This window comes from Hippopotamus amphibius, chromosome 4 (assembly GCF_030028045.1).
Source record: "Hippopotamus amphibius kiboko isolate mHipAmp2 chromosome 4, mHipAmp2.hap2, whole genome shotgun sequence".
NCBI lineage: Eukaryota > Metazoa > Chordata > Mammalia > Artiodactyla > Hippopotamidae > Hippopotamus > Hippopotamus amphibius.
This window is the reverse complement of record NC_080189.1, coordinates 167202692-167227153: the sequence shown is the minus strand read 5'-3', so window position 1 is coordinate 167227153 and position 24462 is coordinate 167202692.

Sequence of the window (24462 nt, the reverse complement as noted above, 5' to 3'; positions counted from 1 at the left end):
AACCTGCACATTTGTAAGTCCTGCTAGTCCCCCATCTGATTTAGGTGTTTCTGTGGCACATAATTAGCTGCACACAAAATTGTGTGCATTGATATCTAATTTCATAAGAATATGCCATCCCTTCCTGCATCACTTTTAAAATTTATTCATTAAAACAACATAACCTTGCAGCACATAATGTTAAGACATAGGAAAGAGTGCAAGAAGGAGGAAATGGACTTTTGTTGTCACAGTTTATGCAATTACTTGGGGGAGGCAGACATTACATATTAATAACAATTACTAATGACACTTTATAAATGATATGGAGAAATATAGCAGGGAAAAGGAACATGCTGCATAGGACCTGCTCCAGTCTGATCTCTGAGGAGATGATGTTTGAACAGTATATATTACATTTATTCAACACCCATTTAACAGGTCCACCAAGCTCCACTCTGTGAAAGAGACATTAAACCATCTCCCAGTCCTTCAGAGCACTCTTTTTATTTGTGTATAAAAATTTTTAAAAGTCACCCACGGCTGGAAACTACCATGTTGGACAGCCCCTACAGACTCTATAGTGACCCAGGAAAAATACATACTTTTGTAGGAGAAAGATATCAAGACATAGGGTTTTTTGAGAATCTGCAGTTTGGACAACAGATGGAAACCTGATAAGGCAGAAAGCCAAACATTTAGTTGATACCCAACACGTTTCCAGCTTTACTTATTATAACCTTCTGTTTCCTAGCTGTTCACTTTTCATTTGAATCTATCCAACAGATTTGTGCCAAGATCACTGCTCTTTCTTGCCAATGTGTCTGTCTCTCTGATTTCTTGTCCCAGGACCTTATTTATAATTTATTTTTCCTAAATGTTAGTCTTTTTTTTTTTTGCCTTTGAAACTATCCATAGTGTTGAATGGGGCCTTTTTTGACTTTGAGGTACACACTTAAATTCATATACATTCTCAGTTTTCTTCTCAAGTTCATGTACTAAAAAATATACTGATGTCAAACTTTTGATTCAATATTGACCATACTAACAACATTTATCAATGTTTGATTTTTAAAGCATTCGTGTATCTAATATGTAAACAACCCAATGAACTCTATAGATGAGTTAGCCAACACACAGCTTATTTTTGTTTGTTTGTTGTGTGTGTTCTTCATGAGCATGTAAGTGTATTAGGAGCAGAATCTTTGTCTAATCACTAATATCTTCCCATTGTCTAGCATAGTCTCTGGCCTAAAGTAGAAGCTCGATAAATATTTGTTGGGTAAATAAACCACCAAAAGTCTGGTCTGTTGCTTTTCAGCACAGACTACAATCGATCATATTTTCTAAGTCTTTGCGAAAGGAGTCTGTATTAATTTTCTGCTCTTTATCACAGATTTTATGTAAATTACTATGTCAGGCTCTCAGCATAAAACTCCTTTCTCAATAGAAGAACAGTGGTGAATCAGGCACACAATCAGTTACTCGTTCACATTTATACGATGCACTTGAGAATTTCTTATTGCTAGTCACATTGGAGCAATAATAGGGGAAAACATAGAATGCAAGATTAGGATACCACCTGATACAAGTACTATGTATATTATACCTTGCGAAATTGAGTTTGAATCAAAATGCAATTAAAGGGTTTTTGTTTTTTGTTTTGTCATAGTCAGAAATTTTGGAAGGGGATTCTGTTAGAATAATTTTAGTTGCATATACTCCAAACTGAGTATATTGATATAATGACAAGAAAAATAACAAAAATGAGTGAGAATTTTTCTATTTGTATTTTTGCAAGCTTGAATCATGAGCAGTTTTAGCAATATTAATGTCGGGATAAGCCTGGGTCTACAGATATGTCTCTCTCTGTGAATTAAATTCAGAAAAATCAAACCAGGTCCCTTTTTCCCCATATTAAAAATTGGTATAACTTCGCGATTATGATTCATTCAAGCATTTGAAAGATAGATCATCCAGAAGTAATCGTGTGCCTCGGAAAACGAAAGCAAAGCAGAGGAAAGGGTGGGAACTCTCCCTGCACCCTGCCCCTGCTATCCATCATTAGCACGGGTAGAGAGAAGATAGTCCTTTAATAGAAACTGGCTAATTTCTTTAGAACTGTCTCATTAGGCTCACCCTTCCTGGGCTGCTTCTCCATTAAAATGTGATAAATGAATTCTGCCATTGCAATTCCAACCTGTCCTTCTTTCCCTTAATGAAATGAAGATGCGTCATGCTGGCAAGCACTCAGGACAGAGATAATTATTCATGGGATGCGAAAAGTGCTGCAGTCACCCAACCCATCACTGCCCCGTAGATACTGGAGATGGGACCTTCAGAGCCTGAAAGGTGTTTGAATAGAGATTTATTTTCATTTTACTCAGGGAGAAAAATATTCTGTGGGTCTGAACACTCTTATGACTTTTCCTCCATGTATATTTTTTCTTATCTCAGATAATTATGTGTGTGAGTGAGTATATATATGTTTGGCACTTGTACTTATTGATTTTAAATGTAAGTCAGTTTAATTAAACTTAATATTGTTTTAAAGTTGAGATAGATTTTTTAAAAACTGTATTTAGGAGGCACTATATTTTAAATGATGGTTTTCCCTCTCAAACATTAATTTGGAAACCTATGTAGACAGGTTTTGTGGCTCTAAACAATGTAATTCATTTCTAAATATCTGGCTTGCCTTAGCTACCTTTTACTGGTATTTTTCCTTTAATTCAAAATTACATTTTCTATTTCGTGGTGGGAATCTAATATTGGGAAAGTTAAAAGGGTTGTTCTCACTGCTTCAAAGACTAGTCTTTCATGATGTTCCTCTTTTTCCTTCAAATCAATGCACAACTGAACTTACTATTGTAAAAGAATCTGAGACTCACTCACACTCAGATGTAAATAGATATCATCTCAAAATGCTAGGTCTAGAAAAGGAATTTGCTATTTGCCAGAGAGCCAGGCTTTAAATTTTTCTAAGATAAAATTACATTATATATATACACATATATATAATATATATGTAAATTTATATATAGTTACATTATATATAATTACATTATATATATATATATCTCCCACACACATTTATTTGGGTTTCTTTGTAGGGATTCCCAAGCTGCCAACTTCTCTACATGAACCATACCCTCTCACTTAGCACTAAAATTTATAGATGCCAGAATAGCACTTTTCAGGGAATTCATCATCAAGTAAAAGCATCCATTTACAAAGCAATATTTTTGTTGCCTTTTTTCAGATTTATTTTTTATGACTTTATTTTAAAAAATGTTTATTTTATATTGGAGTATAGTTGATTAATAATGTCATGTTAGTTTCAGGTGTACAGCGAAGAGATTCAGTTATACATGTACATGTATCTATTCTTTTTCAAATTCTTTTTCCATTTAGGTTATTACAGAATATTGAGCAGGTTCTTCACTTAAAGTCCATAACTTAAGAAATTTCAAGACCCACTGGTCTTAGTAATAATTATTCTCAAATGAACAAGTTTAGAATAAGAGCTAGCAAGGATTCTGCACAGCAGCAAAATATCCAATGAAACAACTGTATCATAAAAATATTAAATGTATCATTAATTTATAAAATATAGTGGAAACTAATGTCTGAGATTAGGTGTCTATATATTTTATTAAGAAAAAATGTCTCATAATTTGATGCAACCAAAAAATAACAGCTAAGTAACAGACATAGTTACTTAGGGTGTACAGGGTATATAAGATGAGTTACACGTGATATACCTTTAAATAGCTTATGGAGTAGCATAGGATACAGGCAAATATACAACTAAACATATACAGCTAACCATTGTGATGATATATGAGTAGCACACATGAAGTGTTATATGCAAGTAACCCAGACTGTGATGAATGTACCTTTAAAGACAACAGATCAAAAAAAAAAAAAAAAAAAAAGATAGGTGAGTAAATAGAAGTAACCACTGAATGTAGACAACAATAATTATAATGTCTTATTTAAAGGGTTAAACCAACACATGTTAGAACTAAAAATATGGAGTACATGTTGGAGGAGAGGTAATGTAGTTAAATTATCTTTATTTTGGAAGACTAACTTTTAACTCTTTAGGTTAAATAAACTCTAAAAAATTTATGATAAGTTCTAAGTAAATATGCATTGAAGGCATAATTTCCAAACTATAGAGGGAAAAAATAGTGAGAAAAAGTAATATAGTCAAAACAAATAATTAAAAGAAAAGGGAATATAAGAAAACTATGAGAAATAAAAATCACAAAATAAGATAGTGTTTTGTTGCCTTTTATATGCCAGTTATGCACTAATGAATTAACCATCTTTGTAGACATTTTGTTTTTATTCCTAAGGAAGGAAAATTATTTTTTGGTAAAGAAACTAAGCCCATTCTTAGGCTATTAAATTAAAACTATATTTGTCTGCAAAACTTCAGATTCATTGTCATTTTTAATCTTATCTTAAAAAGTGTCATTTTCTTTCTCTAAATCTTGGAGGCAGGCAGGAATTGTTTTTTCTGTAATATTTAGAAACTGAGAAACCAAAAGGTCAATTTTCCACCGTACTGAGGAGTGGCAGAGTGAGATGAGACCACAACCATTCAGTTTATTCAGAATTAGGAAGAAGCTTATTGTCAGAATTCAGATCTTGACTTCTGTACTTTATTTACAAATCTAAAATCACTAAGTAGTGCTAAAAACAAACTAAGTTTGGAAGGGAGATTAAGAGGTCGGATAAGAACTGACTGCACAGTAAACAGACCTTTTCCCAGATCATTTCTGGTGCTCTATTTAGAAAATTAAACACATACTCAAAAATCTTTCCATATGGGTAATCCAAAGACCTCATGATGATCTCAAGCCATCATTTTTCTTGTCACTTGACACTTTAATAATAGTAATCATTATAATTAATATTAAGGACAATGTGAACAACTAAAATTATTGAGTGATTACTATTGACCTGTCACTATGCTCACACTTTTACATGTATTATTTTGTTTCACTCTCAAAAGAAATATGAAGAGTGAAGTTACTTACTACAAAGTAACTTGCCCAAAGTCATAGCTCAACTCTGGGAGAAGCAGGTCTCTCTGTCCCCTGAAATTAGTGTCAAGTGGTTCAGAATCCATGTGCATGTGGAGTTTTTCTTCTGACTGATCATGCATTGTTTTATTTATATTCCATCCCAAGCCTGAGAATCTAGTGTTCCTCCACCTGTTATTCTCTAATAAACTAAGGAGATTCACTCTAAATATTTCCCAGCAAGAGCATACCATTTAAGCCAAAATGTATCTGAGAATCTGAAAGACTCCTCTGGTAGCACTTTGCTCTTTAAAACCTCAAGTGCCCGTGAATGTATCTGTCATCCTCCACAGCTGGCTTAGCAGGGAAGGGATGACAGCCCAGGCTGCAGGACAAGCAGCTCTGCAGTTTAGTGCAGGAGGGCAGCATCTGCTGGCAGAACAGCATGTCTGCAAAAATGAAAATGACTTTTTCTTAAGATCAGCAATCCAGACAAAAGATAAACGACAAGATCCAAGAACAGGGGCAAGATTAGAATGTGTAGAACCAGCTGGCAAACTCCTATATATTGTGTGAAAAGTGCTTTGCATGGAAATAGTAGTAATCCATGCTCTCTTTGAAAACAAGCACCGTTGATTGTGAGTTGAATGTTTGGGATTTCGTAGCACCAAAGGAGCAATGAATCAGGTCTATAAGACTATGTGTCCCTGTGATGACCATATCGTTCACGTAATATAGAAAAGACATTCGGCCTATGCCTAAAAGTCTGGGGGGCCCAGAGATTTAGGGTATCTTTCAATGCATCCCAGCCAGTTAGGGCCCAATTCAGGTCTGGAACCTCCTCCTCTTTCCCTCTTCAACCAGGTGCCTTTGGGGCAGCCCTGGGCCATTCTGACCTCTGGCCTAACAAAGGCGCTTATTCCTTTGTATTTATCTCTAGCTGACTCTTTACTTCAATCTTTATATTAAAGTCAGGGATTTCAGTATTCTCCTGGAAACTCCTTTCCTTAGTGGTAGGATTTCCTGAAGAAGCGTCTCTGCTGGTCATAGGGTTGCTGCCTGAATCTTTCCGCCATTTGCTCGGTCCCAGGGGAATTCACAGAGGTCCGGGTGCCTGGGCCCCGCTCCACCTTCTACCATTTTCTCTTCCACGTTACTGCGTTTGTTACCCACTTCCATAGCAGCCCGCTGTGTTTCTTCCATAGGCTTTATTACCATTTGTTCACAGTTTCTCCACAGTTTCTCTTCTCCGCAGGAATGTTACGGCTCTGACGTTTCCTGGTTTTTTCATCAGTGTATTCAACGTGGAGCATATTGTCTGATGCATAGTAGGCTCCACAAATATCTGGAGAATAAGTTTTTAATTATTGAGTAATTGGCAATGAATCGGACTGTACCCACTCAGGGCTGCACACTCTTTACTACAAAACAGGGATGCCATATGATAGGGTTTTGTGAGGGATACATATATGCTAGGAATGTTGCTTATTGCATAGCATAAACTAAACACTTGGTAAATAGCAGTTATAAGAGCATTGTTTTTGAAATAATCCTTAAACTTCTCTTATACCAATCCTTACCAAACCAGAATCTGGCTTCTGCAAGAAACAACCCTCAACATACCCAGGGTGGGAGAGGAATGAGTATTCAGTAACAACGAATATTTACAAACATTATCCATTTTCCACAACTGCAGGGTAACCAATTTTATCCAGCTTCTAAGATTTCAGATGAGAAACACTGAGGTTCACAGAAATGAACTGACTTGTGATAGATCACCCAAAAAATAGCAACCCTGGGTGTTAACCCCAGTTTGGACTGAGAGACTGCAAAGTGCCCCTTCCTTCTGTTGTGCTTGATTGTCGGCTGGATAAGAAAAGCAGACTTCTCTATTTATAAGCTATCAGAGGTATTTTGGGGTGATATTCTGTCAGCTTGTGAGAAAGTGTTCCCGCCTACATTCGGGGCTAATTTATGCGCTGGCATTTGTGGCCATATTGTTCTCAAGTCGGAACACAAATTGGCTCAATACATCAGCCAGAAGCAGGTCTTCCTTTAACAGCTGATTCCATGACTTGTCACATTTTCCAACTTCTTTGGGTGTTGTGAAGGGGGGTGGATGGGCATTTTATTTAAAAACATGAAGAAGGTTGCTATTTCTACAACATTACAAGATTATAGTTTACTGGCAGGTAATACTGACTTTCCCTAATATTATACCAAATAGAATGGACTACATTTACACATTCAGGAGATCAAAGCATCTAAAACTTACACTTAGAAGGAGTAATTTGGCATGTGAGTAGAAATGGTAGTGAATCATTTCGAAGACACATCACAGCTATTAGCTTCATGAGAAATGACCATCATCACAATCACAAACACATTTATGCCATTAGTATCAAGGGGGGAAATGGGACATTTTTCTTCACTAATGCTTTTAACTCTGAGTCAGAATTCCCATCCTTTTTCTTCTCCCAGGTCACCCTCCAAAGAATGGTTAACTACACTCTTTTCTCACTTCTAGAAAGTTAGAATTTATTCCTTTGATGCCTTTCTTTAAGGAAATAAACAGCACTTAATTGTGTTGATATTTATTAGTAGTACAAAAAAATAGAGAAATCCTCTAAAAACAAAATTTAAATAATAAAACAAAACAATTTTAGGAATTGAGCAGGAAGAGAAAGATGGGGACCATGAATTAAACTGTTCTCTCAAATATTATGTACCTTAAACAAAAGCCATACAACAGTTTAGGATTAATAAAAAATCCAGAAATGGAGATTTTGTTTCTTGTTGATATAACAGTGCAATCTTTGATGACTTTCAATTCTAAGAACTAAGAAGATAGCAGACATAGCTAATATGTTCCAACATAAGAATCTATAGAAATGACCTGATAATACCTGTTACTGATTATTTAAAAAAAGGCTGACTTTCTACCTTAGTGGCTTAAGGCCACATAAACTACCAGCCTGAACACTTTGATTCTAATCCCACCTCAGTCTCTAAACTTTGTGATTTTGGACAAATCATTTAATGTCTCTGGGCCACAGCTCTCTCATCTGCATAATGAGGGGACAAAATAAAGTCCCCTTCTTGCCATCAAATGATAAGTTATCGTTTGGTAATTACTAATATGTTTACTTTTTAGTCATTGAAAGTATAGAGAAATTATTTCAGTAAATACATTGAACACATAATTTTGCCAGACACTATGAAAAATGCAGAGACAAAATAGTGAATATTTCTATTTCATCAGCAATTCCCCATCCCATCTCCAAGTTAAGACCTTTTCATTGTGGTATCTGAAGCCCAAGATATGGAAATATTGATCTATAGTAAAAGTTTCTTTCTTTCTTCATAATGTTAGTAGTAGCTAGTAAAATTACAGTGAAACCTACAATTGATCACATGGTTACTTTGTTTTTTACTCTAAATAATATCACATATGTAGTTTTCCTCATTCCACTTTATCTATTCATTGACTTGATGTTGGGGCAGGGGTGTTATATAGATGTACATGGGATTTTTAGAAGACTTCCAGATAAAGAGTAGTTCCTCTGATTCAGGATAACAAGAAGGCTTCAAGGTTACTGTTCCTGCTAAAGAGATTGGGAATCTGACATTATTCACCTAAACTGAATTCCCTTTAAAAATTCAAATCCTTTTCAAAGGGAGAAAATGTAGTAACTGCCAATCTTCTGCATTTGCATTTATCAAGTCAAATTATCTCATTCGCGATAACATCATAATAGAATACTGTCAGAGAATTCATGTCTCCTGCCTGGAAAATAAATGGTTCCCCTGTTAGGTAACAATGGGAAATAGCCCTGATAAGGCTCCAATGTACTGTCATTATGTCTAGGGGTGAAATTACTGGGAATTGAAGGGCCTTCCTCATGCTGAAGTTTTCTCCAAATGGTTGCAGGGAGATTAGGTGTGTAACCTATAGTGTGCAGTGCTGAATCTCAAAGCACAAGTAAATAACTCACACAAAATGTTACACAGGTGGGATGGAGTGAACGTTGCCATAAAAACCCCATCCAAACCACAAGCACGGGCAGCCAAGGCAGCCAACCGATGATAAAGGAGCAGTGGACATGCTGTGTTGTCATCCAAGCCCCTGAATTCAACTCCCGTGGATGCTGTTGTTTCTCCTCTGCAAAAAACCTAATTTAACCCTATTATACAACACTTGTGGTTTAATTGAGACCTTTCATTGAGTATTTCCTTTCCACATATTCCAAGGGTGAGATAGCCACAGAAGATACATCCTTCCTAGGTTTGAAAAATATAGTTTATGTCTCAGCTCTGAGCTTATGACATGAGTGACATTGGCAGATCTTCTTCACCACCTTGAGATTCAAATTCCTAATCTGTAAAAAACAGGGTAACAATCATCATTGGCTTATCTACCTCACCTATCCACTTCTTGGAAAACAGTAAGATTATGTAAGTGAAAATCCTTTGTAAGCTATAAGGAAAGATATAAATGTTAATCGGTAAACCAAGACTAACTCATTAAAATAGTAGCAAAATTTTAGTTTTTTTTTCTTTTTAAGTGTCTAGTAGAATACCTAGTATCAAATCAATGTTGTCTATATTAATTTTTAGATATCCAAGGAAAAGAATCAGGGTGTGAAGGGATGGGGGTGGGGCTTGGGGCTAGTTAAGTATCTGGATGATGCTAAGTAGCCAGGTTAAAAAATACTCAGATACAGTTCAATGTTCTCTATGTGTCTGTATAGTTGAGCTTTAGTTGGACAGGCTTAAATGGAAAACTTGAAGAGTTCAGAAGTAGCAAGGAAAGTATGGAGATACTGGAGAGTTTGGAGTGGTTGCAGGTAGCTCTTAGAAGGCGAATGGAGATTTGGGAAGAGAAAGGGAGTTTCCCTATTCCTTTCCGCCTCTAGGACAAAAACTGAAGGAAAAAAAAAAAAAGTTTAGCTCAAGGTTGGGGAGAGTCAGGGACTCTGCATACTATACCCAGGTTAATGGTAGAGCAGAACTAAGCAGCATTGATGGAAACTCTGATTCTCATCCATGTCAAGAAAATGTGTCCCACACCTGGGACAATACTGGGGCAACAATGTGAGGATCCTACAGCAGTGAGTGACCAGAGTTGGGAAGACTCATGTGTTGTAAGCCCCGAGGCACCAGGGGTTCTGTAAGATGATTATAGCAAAAGATTCATTGTCCAAGGAAAGTTCTTGAAAAGTGTAGTGGCAGACAACGTGAGAATGAGGACATTTTGGAATGTCTGATTTTCTTATAATTAAGGTGATTACAACATAGACATACATTGTATTTTTAACTTAAAGTGACTTGAGTCAGGGGAGTAGTAGTGGCAGTGATGAAAAGCAGTCAGATTCTGGATGCATGTGGGAAATCAAACATACCAGACTTATTGAAGGAGCAGATGTAGATATGAGAGAAAAAGGATAGTCAAGGACAACAGGTTTTGGTTCTAAGCAACTATAAGAATGAAGTTACAATTAAATGAAAAGGGGGCTATTGTGAGAACAATACTTTTAGGAGGAAATATTTGGATTCCTGTTAGAAATCAAAATTAATATGTCAACAGTTAGGTCCAATACATGAGTCTGAAATTCATGGGAGAGGTTAGGGCTACATATATAACTTGGGGGTCATCAGCATATTTAAAGCCATAATTCAAAAAGATACATGTATCACAATGTTCATTGCAGCATTATTTACAATAGCCAGGACATGGAAGCAACCTAAATGTCCATCAACAGATAAATGGATAAAAAAGATGTGGTACATATATACAATGGAGTATTACTCAGCCATAAAAAGGAATTAAATTGAGTTATTTGTAGTAAGGTGGATGGACCTAGAGTCTGTTACACAGAGTGAGGTAAATTAGAAAGAGAAAAATACCATATGCTAACGCATATATATGGATTCTAGAAAAATGGTACTGATGAACCTAGTGGCAGGGCAGGAATAGAGATGCAGAAGTAGAGAAGGGACTTGAGGACATGGTGGGGTGGGAAGCTGGGACGTAGTGAGAGAGTAGCATTGACATATACACACTACCAAATGTAAAATAGATAGCTAGTGGGGAGCTGCTGCAGAGCACGGGGAGATCAACTTGATGCTTTGTGAGGACCTAAAGGAGTGGGATAGGGAGCACAGGAGGGAGGCTCAAGAGGGAGGAGATATGGGGATATATGTATACATATAACTGATTCATTTTGTTGTACAGCAGAAACTAACACAATACTGTAAAGCAATTATACTCCAATAAAGATGAAAAAATTTAAAAAGTGAGAAGATCGAAGGATTTATTCCTAGGCCCCTCCCACATTTAGAAGTGAAGAGATTGTAATAGGTAAAATGTATATATATATTTATATTTTATATATTTATATAAAATTTATGTAGGTAAAAATAAAATGTAGAACAACAACAGAGAAAGGGACAAAAGTAGAGTTAAGTGTAATTATACTGTTGCAAGGCTCTTTTCTCATTTGTAAAGTTTTATTGTATTAAAGTAAACCATGATGAGTTAAGGATGTATAACCTATTCCCTAGAGCAATCACAAAAATGAAAATAAAACAGACATATCTAAAGAATAACAGAGAGACAAAGCAGAATACTAAAAAATACTCAATTAATTCAAACATATATAGAAAGAAACAAAGGAACAAACAGATGGGACACAAATAAATAGCAAGATAGTAGGCTTAAAAACCTAACCAAATTAATAATCACATTAAATATAAATACCTTAAGTACTCCAATTAAAAGACAGATTATCAAACTACATAAAAATAAAATAAAAGTAAAAGATAAAAGTAAAATGTTTATAAGGGAAACTAAATGTAAGAACACAGAGATTTAAAAGAAAGTTGTGGCTATATTAATAGCAGACAGAGTAGCCTTCAAGACAAGAAATGATAGCCGTTATACTTGCACATGGAAGTCTAAATGGTATATCAACTCTGGAAAACTGTCAACTTCATATAAAGTTAAATATTATAGTTACCCAACAATTCAGCAAGCCCATTCCTACATATTTATCCAATGGAAACAAAAACAGATGTCCATACAAAGACTTCCCCAAGAATATTCAGAGTTGTTCCATTCATAAGTGCCAAATGCAGGAAACAACTCAAATGCCCACCATGTACAAAGAAGAAATAGTATACAATGTAATACTAAACAATAAGAATGAACCAACATGGATAGACCTCAAAAGCATATGCTGAGCAAAAGAAGTCAGGTTACATACTATATTTTCCATTTACATGAAGGTCAAAAACAGGCAATGCTATCTGTGATTACAGAAGTCAGGACAATGGTTACTTCAGTAGCATATAGGAAATTCCCAAGGTGAAGAAAACCTATCTCCATTGGGTGATGGCTATAAGGTATATACATTTGTAAAAATTCATTCAGCTGCACACTTATAATTTATGCACAAAAATTTTCTAAAAATTCTCAGTAAAATATAGTTCATATTTTAAAAGTTATAAAGATGAAGAAGTATTAGAAAGAAACTTATAGGAAATAATCAGTGAGGTAGGAGATTATCATAATCAGGAGATTATGATGGCCCAGGAACCAAGAAAAGAAGGTGTTTCAAGGTAGATCTGTATTCAAAGTAGATCACAGAAAATAGAGATCTGCTGTGACAAATTACAAGTGGCTCTGAGCTGACTGTTGGATATAGCACAAGAGAATTTAATGATGACTGATAAGAACAATTTAGGTGGAGTGGTGGCTTTCAATCTTTAGCAAAAGTTCAAAAAAAATTGGCAAATAATGATAAAGTTTTAAGGAGTTGCTGTAGAGCGAAGGAGAGACAGTCATCACTAGAGAAGAAAGTCTGGCCAAAATAAAGGTCTCTTTTCTCAAATGGGAGGATTAACAGCATGCACCTCTGATGATGGAAATAATCTAACAGAAAGAAAAAATCTGATAATAGAACAAAGACTGAAGGGACCTTTGAGCCATGTCCCTGAGTAAGTAATTAGGGATAAAATCTAGAACAATCAAAGGTTAATAACATTTAACTCTAAGGTTGTATGTGTATGAATGTCAAATAAAATATGGTTTGTACTTAGCATACCATCTAAACACATATTTCTCTAAGCATCAACTCGTTTTTTGCAAGTTAATAATCAACTCATGAGCCATCCTCTTCTTGATATCTTGGGTAGCCCCATCTTCGTCATTTTAAACTACAATGTGCTCATTTCTATCTAAAGAGTTACCACATTATATTTTGTCATTTGTGTTCCTCTTTCTCTGATTGGGACATGGCTTATTAATTTATTCATGATGCCAGAAAGAGAGCTTAGCCACATAAAATCCCCACTAAAATTTTGGAAAATAAATAAGCCATTGCCTTTTTCCTAGGGATACCTGTATTTACAACCTCACTTCTCATCATGCCCTGAAAGGCTCTAAATCCTGCTGGAGTCGTGCTAGTCCTCATGAGATAGCTGAGCAGTTTCAGTACCCCAGTGTTTCTCAAAGTGTGATTCCCAGACCATCAACAGCTGCAGTAGCAGTGGCAGTAGCAGCAGCGGCATCACCTAGGAGATTGTTAGAACTACAAAGTCTTGGTCTTGCCCCAAGCCTACTGAATCAGGAACTCTAGGTGTGTAGTCCAGTAAGCTATAGTTTAACAAGCCCTCCAAGTGATACTGATGTACACTGAAGTTCAAGTACCGGAACACACATTCTTGACTTTTAATTCTTCGGCTGGGAAGTTGCAAGGAAACACTTGATTATACATTGATCATCAGTCAGTGATTTCATTAACCCTGGTCTTCCACTTTTTCCACTGACACATTTTTTTTTTCTATTATTAGAAACATAACATTTTTTATTTATTCTGTGGTCTTTAAATGTTTTTCATTCAAAGACAAATGTGCATTAGAATGTTATAAGTCTTTGACTCTTGGAAGGGGGAGATGATGGGAGTGATTTGTCTGCTTCCAAAGGCGTAGACAGGATCTTTTCTAAATAATCCTGAACTTCTTGACTTTGCAGAGATAAAGAGTGATGCTGATACTGATGGCTTTCTTAGACGTATTCAATTCTGGGGAATCCTCTTTGCCCTGGAAGAATTGAGACTGTGATACACTGAGTTTATAATCTGGGAGGCCTGAAAAAGATCAGAGATAGGAAAGCATAATGTAGAAGAAACTCTGACCCTTAAAACTGATTCCACTCCTATAACCATAGTACAATTTTGTACAGGTTATTTAACCTTTCTGGATTTGTTTTCATCCCTGAAAAATAAAGAAGTTTGATTACTTGGTGTTTACCAAAAGAGGATACAAATGATAAAAAGTAATTGAAGTTTAAAACTCCCCTCCCACCTAATTCCTCACAAAGATCCTGAGGTGCCATTGTGGGGGTAGTTCTCTTTCCCCCCAGGCTAAGCATCACTGGAGCCTGTATCTTTAAAGTCCCTCAACTCTAAGATCCCATAAATACTTCTTAGTTGAAAACAACCTCATACCAAAAAGTGATAAAATGATGGTTATGGTGATACACATAATAATGTTAATATCAGCACACTCTTCAATGCTTACCGTCTCTATTGGTACAAACATATGTACAGAAGTGCTCTTTGAAAAAAACAATTTTTTAAGTACAGAAAAATTATCTATCATCAACTGAGCAGAACACAGTAAAACTTCATTAACAACAAAATCATAGACAATATAATGTCTTAGCAACTGAGAAGTTGTATTTGTGAATTGCAGTACAAACTGGCAGACATTTCCATGGGTGAGGAAGAAATAAATTGCCATTTGTCTTAGTGTTCTATTGTTGTATAACCAGTTACCACAAAGCTTAAAATATTATCCATTTGTTACCTCACAGTTTTGTGGGTCAGGAGTCCAGGTCGGTTCAGATGGGTCCTCCCTTGTGATTAGGATCTCACAGGATGAAATCAAGGTGTTGACTGGACTGGGCTCTTACCTGAAGGATCTGGGAAGAATCCACTTACAGGTTTGTTCAGCTGTTGGCAGATCTAGTTGCTTGCAGTTATAGGAATGAGGATCCCATTTCCTTTCTGGCAGTCAGCCTCGAACCATGCTCTGCTCCAAAAGGCCACCAGCATTCCTTACTTGGTACCCCCTCCATCTTCAAAGCCCACAGCAGTACATTATATCCCTCATCGTACTTTGAATCTCTGACTTCACCTGCTGTCTGCCACAAGATGGAGAAAACTCTGCTTTTAAAGCATTCACATAATTAGTTTAGGCTCAAACTTTTACTATACGTGATAATCACAGGATAACCACAAAATAATATGTCATCATATTCACAGGTTTCATCTATACTCAGAGGGAAGGGTCACTGGGGGGTCATTCTTAGAATTCTGCCTGCATTATCAACCCTTCTGAATGAAGACCAAGCCCTATTGAAAAGCTGCAGAGCTTGAGGAGAGGCAGTTCCAAGATCAAAGAAGGAAGGAAAGAAGAATAGTGAGAGATGACTGGGAGTTGGCAGGGGTAACTCTTTGAAAAAGTACAAAATGGCCATCTTGTCTTCAGGGCACCAGCTCTCCCCTCTCTGCTCTTATCTGGCCAGGGCTCTAATGTTCCTTCACTTTTAGCCTAATGAAGACCAAAGGGAAAAATCTATTAAAATTACATATGTCAAATCATAAACATAAGCCAAGGTGTGACTATTTCTATGGCAGTTTGCAATCTCATCTCTAATCATAACATGAAAAGTTCTCCCCATGCTTCAGTTTTGGGATTTGGAAATAAAGTAGAGGTGTTCCTGGGGGACAGGGTAACTTGCTTATGCCCCTGAAATTTAACCAGAGAAGGAGGTCACCAAGCTGCTTACATATAAGGATGGCTCTAAATATGAACTGGTATTAAAATCTTTCTTTCCAAACTTGGCAAACCACTTAGGCTTTTTGTTTCTGTTGAAATATATTAAGTTAAAATATTTGGATGGGTATCCAAGTATACTCTTAATTGCTTCTAAGAGCTCTCAACCAATCGGACACAAATGTCAGGTTGTACTTGGAGAGGCACAGAGCTAAAACCACGAGGCTAAAGTTTAGGGAAAATGGACTTTTTGCAACTCCCAGGCTCCCTATTCTGGGCGATGAGCTCATTCTAACATTAGTGAGTCCTAGGATTCATCACCTTCCAAATGCTAAAATAAAATCAGGGAAATGTCATCAAGTTGTTAACCATTATTATCTATTAAAGTAGCACTACCGAAGATGGGGAAATCACGTAATAAAACCAATCTTTCTTCTTTATATCACCTAGAACTGTCAGGACTCCAATAAATTACAATGGGCCCAACTTAAAACCAATGACCTGCATATTATACACTGAAAATCCCTCTTATCTCAGCAAGTAACCAACACCAGGCTTGTGAATTAGGATGGAAGAATGTCAAGGTTAAGTGTTTCTCAAAGCTTCTTATGTCTGCCTTTCAAGTTGGAACCACTTGGGATACTTGTTCATTGACTATTAGCAAATGTGCTTTTCTATTTCTAGAAAAAAAGATGGATTTGATAGAGTTCTTACAGAGTATAGCAATGTAGTGTTATTAGGCTAAATGATTTGTAAACAGAAGCATATTAGGAGAAAATAAATCCTTTCTAGAACCTCCAAAATGGCCCTGTTTTAAAAAGCAAAATCTCTGGGAATTTTCCTCTCCAAGTCTGTTTCTTTATCTAAAAATATGGATAATAACAGCTCTCACAAATTATTGTATTGAAATTAAATTCAAATGAGATAATATATTTAAAGTATCTGAAAATAACAAATGATGAATAAATCACAGATATTATTGGTAGTATTATTTTACACAATTCCATTAATTTATTTCAAAAATATTTAGTGAAGAGTTATTTTATATGGGCATTAAGGTAGATGCTGGGAATTTAATAATAAAGAGGAGAGTCTTTACTCTGAAGGAATTTGCAGTCAGGTGGCGAGTAGAGAATTAAATACAATTATAATGCAGAGTTATTTTATAGGAGAAACATGGGATGCACAAAGCAGCGACACCTAATATGCAGTGGTCTGCTAGGTTTGGAAAGTCAGGGAAGGCTACCCAAAGGAAGGAACTCCAAAATTACATTTTGAATGATAAGCAGAAATAAACTAAGCTAAATGGTGATGGAAAATGCTCAAGGCAGGAAGCACAGAGTGTGCAAAATCTTGGGAAAAAGAAAAGATGGTGCCTGTTGATGTCTGAGAATAATTCAGAATGGATGGAACATAGGATTGAAAGAAACTTAGGACAGCTCTTCTTGCCTCTGTATGGATATATTCCTGGAAAGGGAACACTGGGGAGAAACAGATAGGACCCCATTGCCTTTTATACTCAAGCTATTTCCAGAAAATGTTAAGTCAGGGACATCAAGCAGTGTACTACTGTCTTTGGCTATTGGAAACAGGAAAATTGAACAAAGGATTATAAAGAAAACCACAGCAGTTTTGGGACTGTAGTAAAGAACTAAAATATGGGAGATCAGCAGTAGAAGCTGGATCACATTTCAAACAGAAGACCCATCTGCTCTCTTTGCTCATGCCCAAGATATCCTGTCTTCCTTCTTCCTTCCAGTGGACTCACATTTATATTTGGACATCTGGCTTAAATCAGTAGTCCTCTGTGAAGCTTTCCTCAACCCCAGCAGGCAGAACTAATCTCTCTTTCAGCATGTTCCCATAGCCAATTATTATTTTGGTTGAAGTACTTTCCTTTTATTCAACATTTTATTATTATCTATTGATGCGAGTCTCTTCCCCACAAAATGAGCTTTCTGAAGACAGAATAAAGTCTTTATTTGCCTATATATCTGGCATGGTTACAATATTAGTCTTTAACTAAATAATATGTTCTTTGGACTCCCACCCTCTATGCATTTAGAGTACAAACATGATATAGGTGAATATATTATCAACACAAAGAAGAGGCATAGGAAGTATCTTAGGATTCTTTTAATCAGTCTACAGCCAATGATTGGACTATCTTCCAAATGGTGTTTCATAAGTAATTGTTTGAAATCTGAAACCTATTTATCCCTAGAAATAGTGGCATAGAGGAAATTAGTTTACTAAGGAAGCTCTATAACTCTGTATAACTAAAAACATAATTTCTGTGGAAAAATACAACCCTGGTTCTAACAAAGGATGTCAGGAATAATTCTCATGTACCTTACCTCTCTGTGCTAACAAGGAAGGATCAACACAATACAATATGAACAGACTTTCCATGTCATCCATATTGACTGGATTTCAGAGTTGGAATGAGCATATTTTCTGAATCAAAAGGCAGGATACGTGGTGTTCTCCATGACATGACAAATGGACAGGGAGGAAAAGCAGCAGGGACCACTCCCTATGGGATGAGAAAGATTGGTGAGTCAAAAGCCCCTAACAGGTGCTATTAGAGTTTGTGGAAGGTTGGTCCTTAGGATGGAAATGATGGCTGTGCCTCCCAGCAGAGGGAGCAACCTCTTAGGTAGTGGTGCCCAGACCTCACAGCCATTGGCTTCCTTAGGCAGACAGCACCATTCCAGTAGCTCCTGATGTCCCTTGATAGTGGTGGTGGGGGCTCCGATGAAAGATACCTGGGAACATCTGTGTGAGGTGCAGAAATGACAGCAGCTGTTTGTCTACATAAATAAAAAACAACTCACAGATAAGTGTGTTATTAAGTAATAGAGCATCTAGCATTTCTTTCTATATTTTCCTAATTATTTTCTCTCGTAAATTTGCCCATTCCATTTTCCGCCAGTAGCTTAGAAAGTGCTTATTGTGTGGTAGAATATTTTGGAGGAAAACTCATGTTACAAGCTTTGTAACAGAAAATTTGTATAAAAAAGTTGATCTTCATGTAAAAGAAAACCACAACTGGCCAGTTTATGTTAGGACAAAAGGGACAAAAGTCATCTGAAAAGAAATTCAAATGATGATCATTTAGTTTAGGGAACGATATCTAAACTGTAACATTTCAGCTTTGACAAAAATTCAAGTCTAAGACAGTGAACATTAAAACAGTCGAACATTGCTTTCCTCAGCTTACGCTGCAAAGGATTCTTGTGACTCCTACTTTGTTAACTAAAGAATTGAATGAAAGGTGAATGCAAATGCTGTGTGAGCCTCCAGACTTCTTTTTAAAAACAGAATTTATAAAAATGGAATTTTTAAAACTAAAACCATCTGCAAGGATATGCAGTGGTTACAAAGGCACCCACCTAGGTAAAGCAGCTTCTTCTAATCACAGCTTACTAGGAGCTAAAATGAATAAATCAATAATTTTTCTTAATGTATCAAATAGAATTTATCTAAAGAAGCATTTAGTCTGTAGACTCCTTTAACCACAATTTTTTTTAACTCACTTACGTCATCTGCTGCATCACCACTTCCTGCATTTTCTTCATGCTCACCTACCCTTTAAGCAACAATGAGGCTTTATCACCATAAATGTCTTTTATTTGAAACTAGTTTTTCAGAACTTTTCGAAAGAGGCAAGCATCAGAAAAGCTTCTCAAGCTTCCCAGACTTCCCTCTTCTGTTTTACGTGTAGAGTGTTGAAAAATATGGTGACTGTTTTCTGAGATGTCCTGCTCTGTTCCTCTCCCTCACTTTGGTTTAAAGCATCTCCTGCCTTCATCTCTGTTGTCTTCTGCTTAATTTTTGATTCCACTCCTAGAGCAGTGTCTCCTCAGTGTACGGCCATGTTTAGGAAGGAACCCCGCAAGTCAACTGAGAGGGACTAGAGTGTTCTAGCCTCTTCAGTCCTTCCTAATGCAGAGCTTTTCACTCATCCAGGTGTGGACAGGGCAAACCCCTTCTTTCAAAGTTGCTCTTCTAAAACTGACCTACCTCGCTGCCTTCCTCCACTCCCTCCTGTAAACACATGCCTCTAGTGTGTACCTGGGTTGTGTTTACAGTCCACTTATATTTGGAGATTCTTGGGAGTAACTTGCAATGTGATTTTGTTTTTAATATTGTCCATATTTTTCTGTTTCGTTTTGATATCTAGTTGTTCTGTTTTTATGAGGCCATTTGAAGAGACTGAAAAACCTTTTCTGACACTGTTGTCATTTTCCCAGATTCCTTCACCTCCTTCCATTCTTCCTTGCCTATCAACCATTCTTCTCAGAATAGTCAGTGTAATGTTTTTAAAAAATAAAATTTGTTAATCTCCTACTTGGCTTCCCCAATAGTTTCTTCTCACATTTAGATAAATACATACACAAATGTATACATACCAAAGTGTCTTCCCATAGATTATAAAGCCATAATCTGGCCCCTTCCTACATTTCAAACCCTCCCCCCTTTACTGCACTTTTTTCTTTTTAAATATATCAAGGTAGCTCTTGATTCAGAGATTTTTCACTCAACTATTTTTCTCTTCTTGGAAATATCCTCCATCTGTAGGAGAGGGAAAAACTATTCCTCTACCCTCTTAAGTTATGTGTCTGTGAACTGTGAATTAAACTAACAAACAACAGATTAACAGAAGAAAAAGCACACAAATTTATGTTTTTAAAGTTACATGCACATAGGATACACAGAAGTGAAAAGTTTAAGAAGTAGTCAGGATCAGGGGCTTATCCGCTATTTTAACAAAGGGCAATAAATTGTGAAGAACTGACTAGACAAAGGTAAGGGAGAGTTCGGCCTTCTAGAGGAGGTAAATTATAAAAAGGTGACTGGGGAATGTATGGTAGGTTACGGTGGTTTAATAGTTTGTTATGCAGAGATTATTGGTGCTGACTCCACTGATAAGTGTGAGTCCTCCCCACTGATTAAGGGTCTTTCTCCCCTTCTGCTTACAAATGAAAATTTCTGTCACCCTTACAAAAGGAAATTTATGTCCTGTTTTTAGGCAGAAAGGGGAAGGGCAGAGAGTCCTCTCTTGTCTAGTGTTTTTCAATTGTCTTTAGCTTTAAAATAATCCTTCTGCCAAAGTGGCGTATTTTAGAGTGTTATGTTCTGGTCCTCTTCATCTGCCCCCAGCGTTTGGAGGGTTGACTTCTTTCAATTCAGAATTCAATTTAAATATTGTTTCCTGATCCCCCTGAAGAAGTAGCACTTGCTTCCCTCTTTATCATGATAATCTCCCTTACTCTCTCCATAGCAATTTTTACTATCAGTAACTATCTTGCTTACACGTTGATTTAGTTCTTTACTGTCTACCTGCTTCAGTGAGGATACAGAAATTGTATTATTCACGTCTCTATCCTCCATACTTAGAAAAAGACCTGGCACATTATAGGGGTTCAATAAATGCAGTCAAATAGTAAATTTCCATAAAGTTTATTTATGTTGCTTAATTATCCTGACCTCTCAATTAAATGCTTGGGACGGAACACTGCCCCTCCCACTGTGTAATGAAAAGGCATTTCTTTCCTATTCCCTGTTGTTCTCCTTTTGTTTTTAAAATCAACCTTGCTTAGAGTATCACAAGGCTATAACAAGGGACTGAAGGAAGGCCAAAGGACAAAATCTGTGATGACTTTAGTTCCATAGGGGGAAAAATAAAAATGGACTGTCTTCAGAATTTGCTGAACAGATGTCAACCCCATTTGCTACTTCACAAATCATTGTAAAGGATAATTGGATTTCATTGCTCCTCAAACAAGGTGACACAAAGAAAGATGAAACTGCTTTCCAAAGACAGGGTGTGGGGGGATGGGGAGGATTCATAGTCAAACAGCTGAGAACTGCTACTTGGGAAATTGCTATCAGATTAAGGATCATAATATCAAGGCTGAGTCCAGAAGAAAATCTGAGACGTCACCTTGGCCTGGCCAGCACAAAAAGGGATACTAGGGAAAAGAAAAAAAAAAAAAAAAAAATACATCTGTTGAGTAACTTATATAATTAATATAAAGGAAATAAAAGCAATTACTCTACTTTCTCACAAAACATATTCCTGAAAATGCACTTGAAAGTCAAGTGTCTGAGGCTAAATAGAAATATACATTTAAAAGAGAATAGGTGGTAGAAGCGGAGGCTCTTTTCCAAGATTACCTATCAATGTAACAAAGTACATATTTATTCCTCCTGGGGATCCATCCTTCTTGTTTCCTAGCAACCTGGCATATAGAAAAGAGTCTTTGCAAAGGCCAGGGGCCTTACCCAGATAAACATCTGAGTGTTACCCATGGGGTGGCCATTCAAATAGCTGAGGGCGTCAACCCAACCACAAATAGCAGCCCCTATTACAGTGAAGAGTCACCCTGTGCAATTGTTCAGTACTTCACAATCATGCTTATTCTGCTAATCTTTAAAAAACATATTTTTACTATGTGAAAGGAATTTGAGTTGTAAAAATACATAGTGGGAAAAATATGAACCATGAAAAAGTTGAATACTTACAGTAAAACAAGTTAATCAATTAATAAACTATAATTATTGGCCCTTCAAATAGGAAACATGATGCATGTATATACCAAATAAAAATAAAGTGACTTCTTGAAAGAACTTGATATCTGCAGTGGGTCTGTAGATGAACTAAGAATGAAACCTAACATTTTTTTTCCTGTTGATTTTAGAAAGCCATTTTCCCAGAAGCATTAATCGTGTGTTCTGTTATGTTCAAGAAATTTCATTCTATAGAATGAATGCTCTCTACCTGTGTTCTCCTCCAGGAACAATGTCTAAGGATATTTTTGTTGTCATGACTGTGGGAGGAAAGGGTTCTGCCATTTAGTGTGTATTGGCAAGAGATACTGCTAAACATCCTATGGTGTATAGGACAGTCCCCCATAATGAAGAACTGTTTCAAAATGTTAATAGTGTCCCCTTGAGAAATTCAGCTCTAGACTCAAGGAGACAGGTAGATGATTGATGATGATAAAAGATAATATTCTTTTGTTAAAAAATAAAAACAAAAAATTGAAAGAGAATTCAAATAGAATGCCAAAGAACGCTATAATATCAATTTGAAAGAAAAAAAAGACTCAGAAATATACAACTTGGCATTATTTCACTCCAGAGAAGTTCTCCACATTCATATGCCAAAAGCAATTACCATATTCCTGATTGCTAATTAGACTGGCACAGGTTTTAACTTATCTACAGATGGCAACTTAAATGATAGTTAATTTTTAAGTTAAATTTTAAATTTCTTAGGTTTAAATTTAAATGTTTAAAGCTATGACATCATCTGTTACTGTATTCACTACAATAATGGGCCTGACTCTGTCACATATCAATGTTGGGCATATGGAAAAACAAGGCAGGTTTCCCAAGCCACATGTAAAAGTCAGTCACATTTCTGGAAAGCCTACCCCATGTAGAGACTCACAATAAGCTGGGGGAAGAATATGTCTGAGAACTCCATCTCCTCCCTCCTTGCCTCACACATTTTCCTCATGTGACAAGAGCCCTGGATTGGAAGCCAGATGGCCTTCATTTTGGTCCTAACACAGGACTTCTAATTAGTTAGGTAATCACAATCAGCCTCTTAGCCACTGGTGCCTCATTTTATCCATCTCTAAAATGAATAGTTAGAATCATTTTGTATTACTCTTTAGCAAGGTTTCCTGTGGACTCTGTTTCCTATAGCCCTCCCCAATTCCTTTTCCTAACTACTAAAGAGTTTTCCTTCCCTTGCCATGTGGGGACTTCTATGTGGCTCATCATGGTTGCAGACCCTGAATTGCAATTCTCTGCTGATCCCAAATAAACCCATTTTTGCTAGAGAAATATCTGGCAGTATATTTATTTCAGGCCAATGTTTTGATGGCCTGTATGGGAACCATAGGAGATCCTGAAGGCTTCAGGGCCAGTGAGCAAACAGGTGCAGTTACCACAATTGAGCCCACTGTTGCACAGTGCCTTCTTAGTGACCCTGAAGTTTGAAAGTATGTCTTCTTCCTGGATGTGAGATCATGCCCTCTCTGCATTTGAAGTTCTGTAACCTTTATTCAAAAACTATTTTAAAGGTTTTGTCTTCCTGGTAAAGGTCTGTTTCTGTATGTAAGTACTTGTTTGGCACTTTGGACTGATACTAAGATCAGACTATTTCAACCTAAGCTGGCCAAAAACACCTTCAGGTCATTCCTTCCAGAACAGAGACTATGTCACTGAAAGTATGCCAGTTTTTCAGCCTTTGGTCTGTTCCTCTGGAAGGGGTTATTCTCTGGAAACTGGCTGAAAAGTCTTTAGCCTGGATCCTCTGGGACTAATCTGTTTCCTTAGAATTGGCTGAGGTTAGCTTGCAAGCTGTTCGAATTCAGTTGTTTGAGCTGTAAGCTGTTTAAACTGTTTAAAAATTCTTCTTTTACCCTAGAGGAAAACCTCCGAGAAATGGGATTCCAGTTATATAAATATTTTAAGGGCCCCCTTACAGGGACTTCAGCCAACTTTATGTTTAAAAACTGTAGTCCTTCTTCATGTGCACATCTAACTAAATGGACTGACCAGACCAATGACAATTTAGAATATC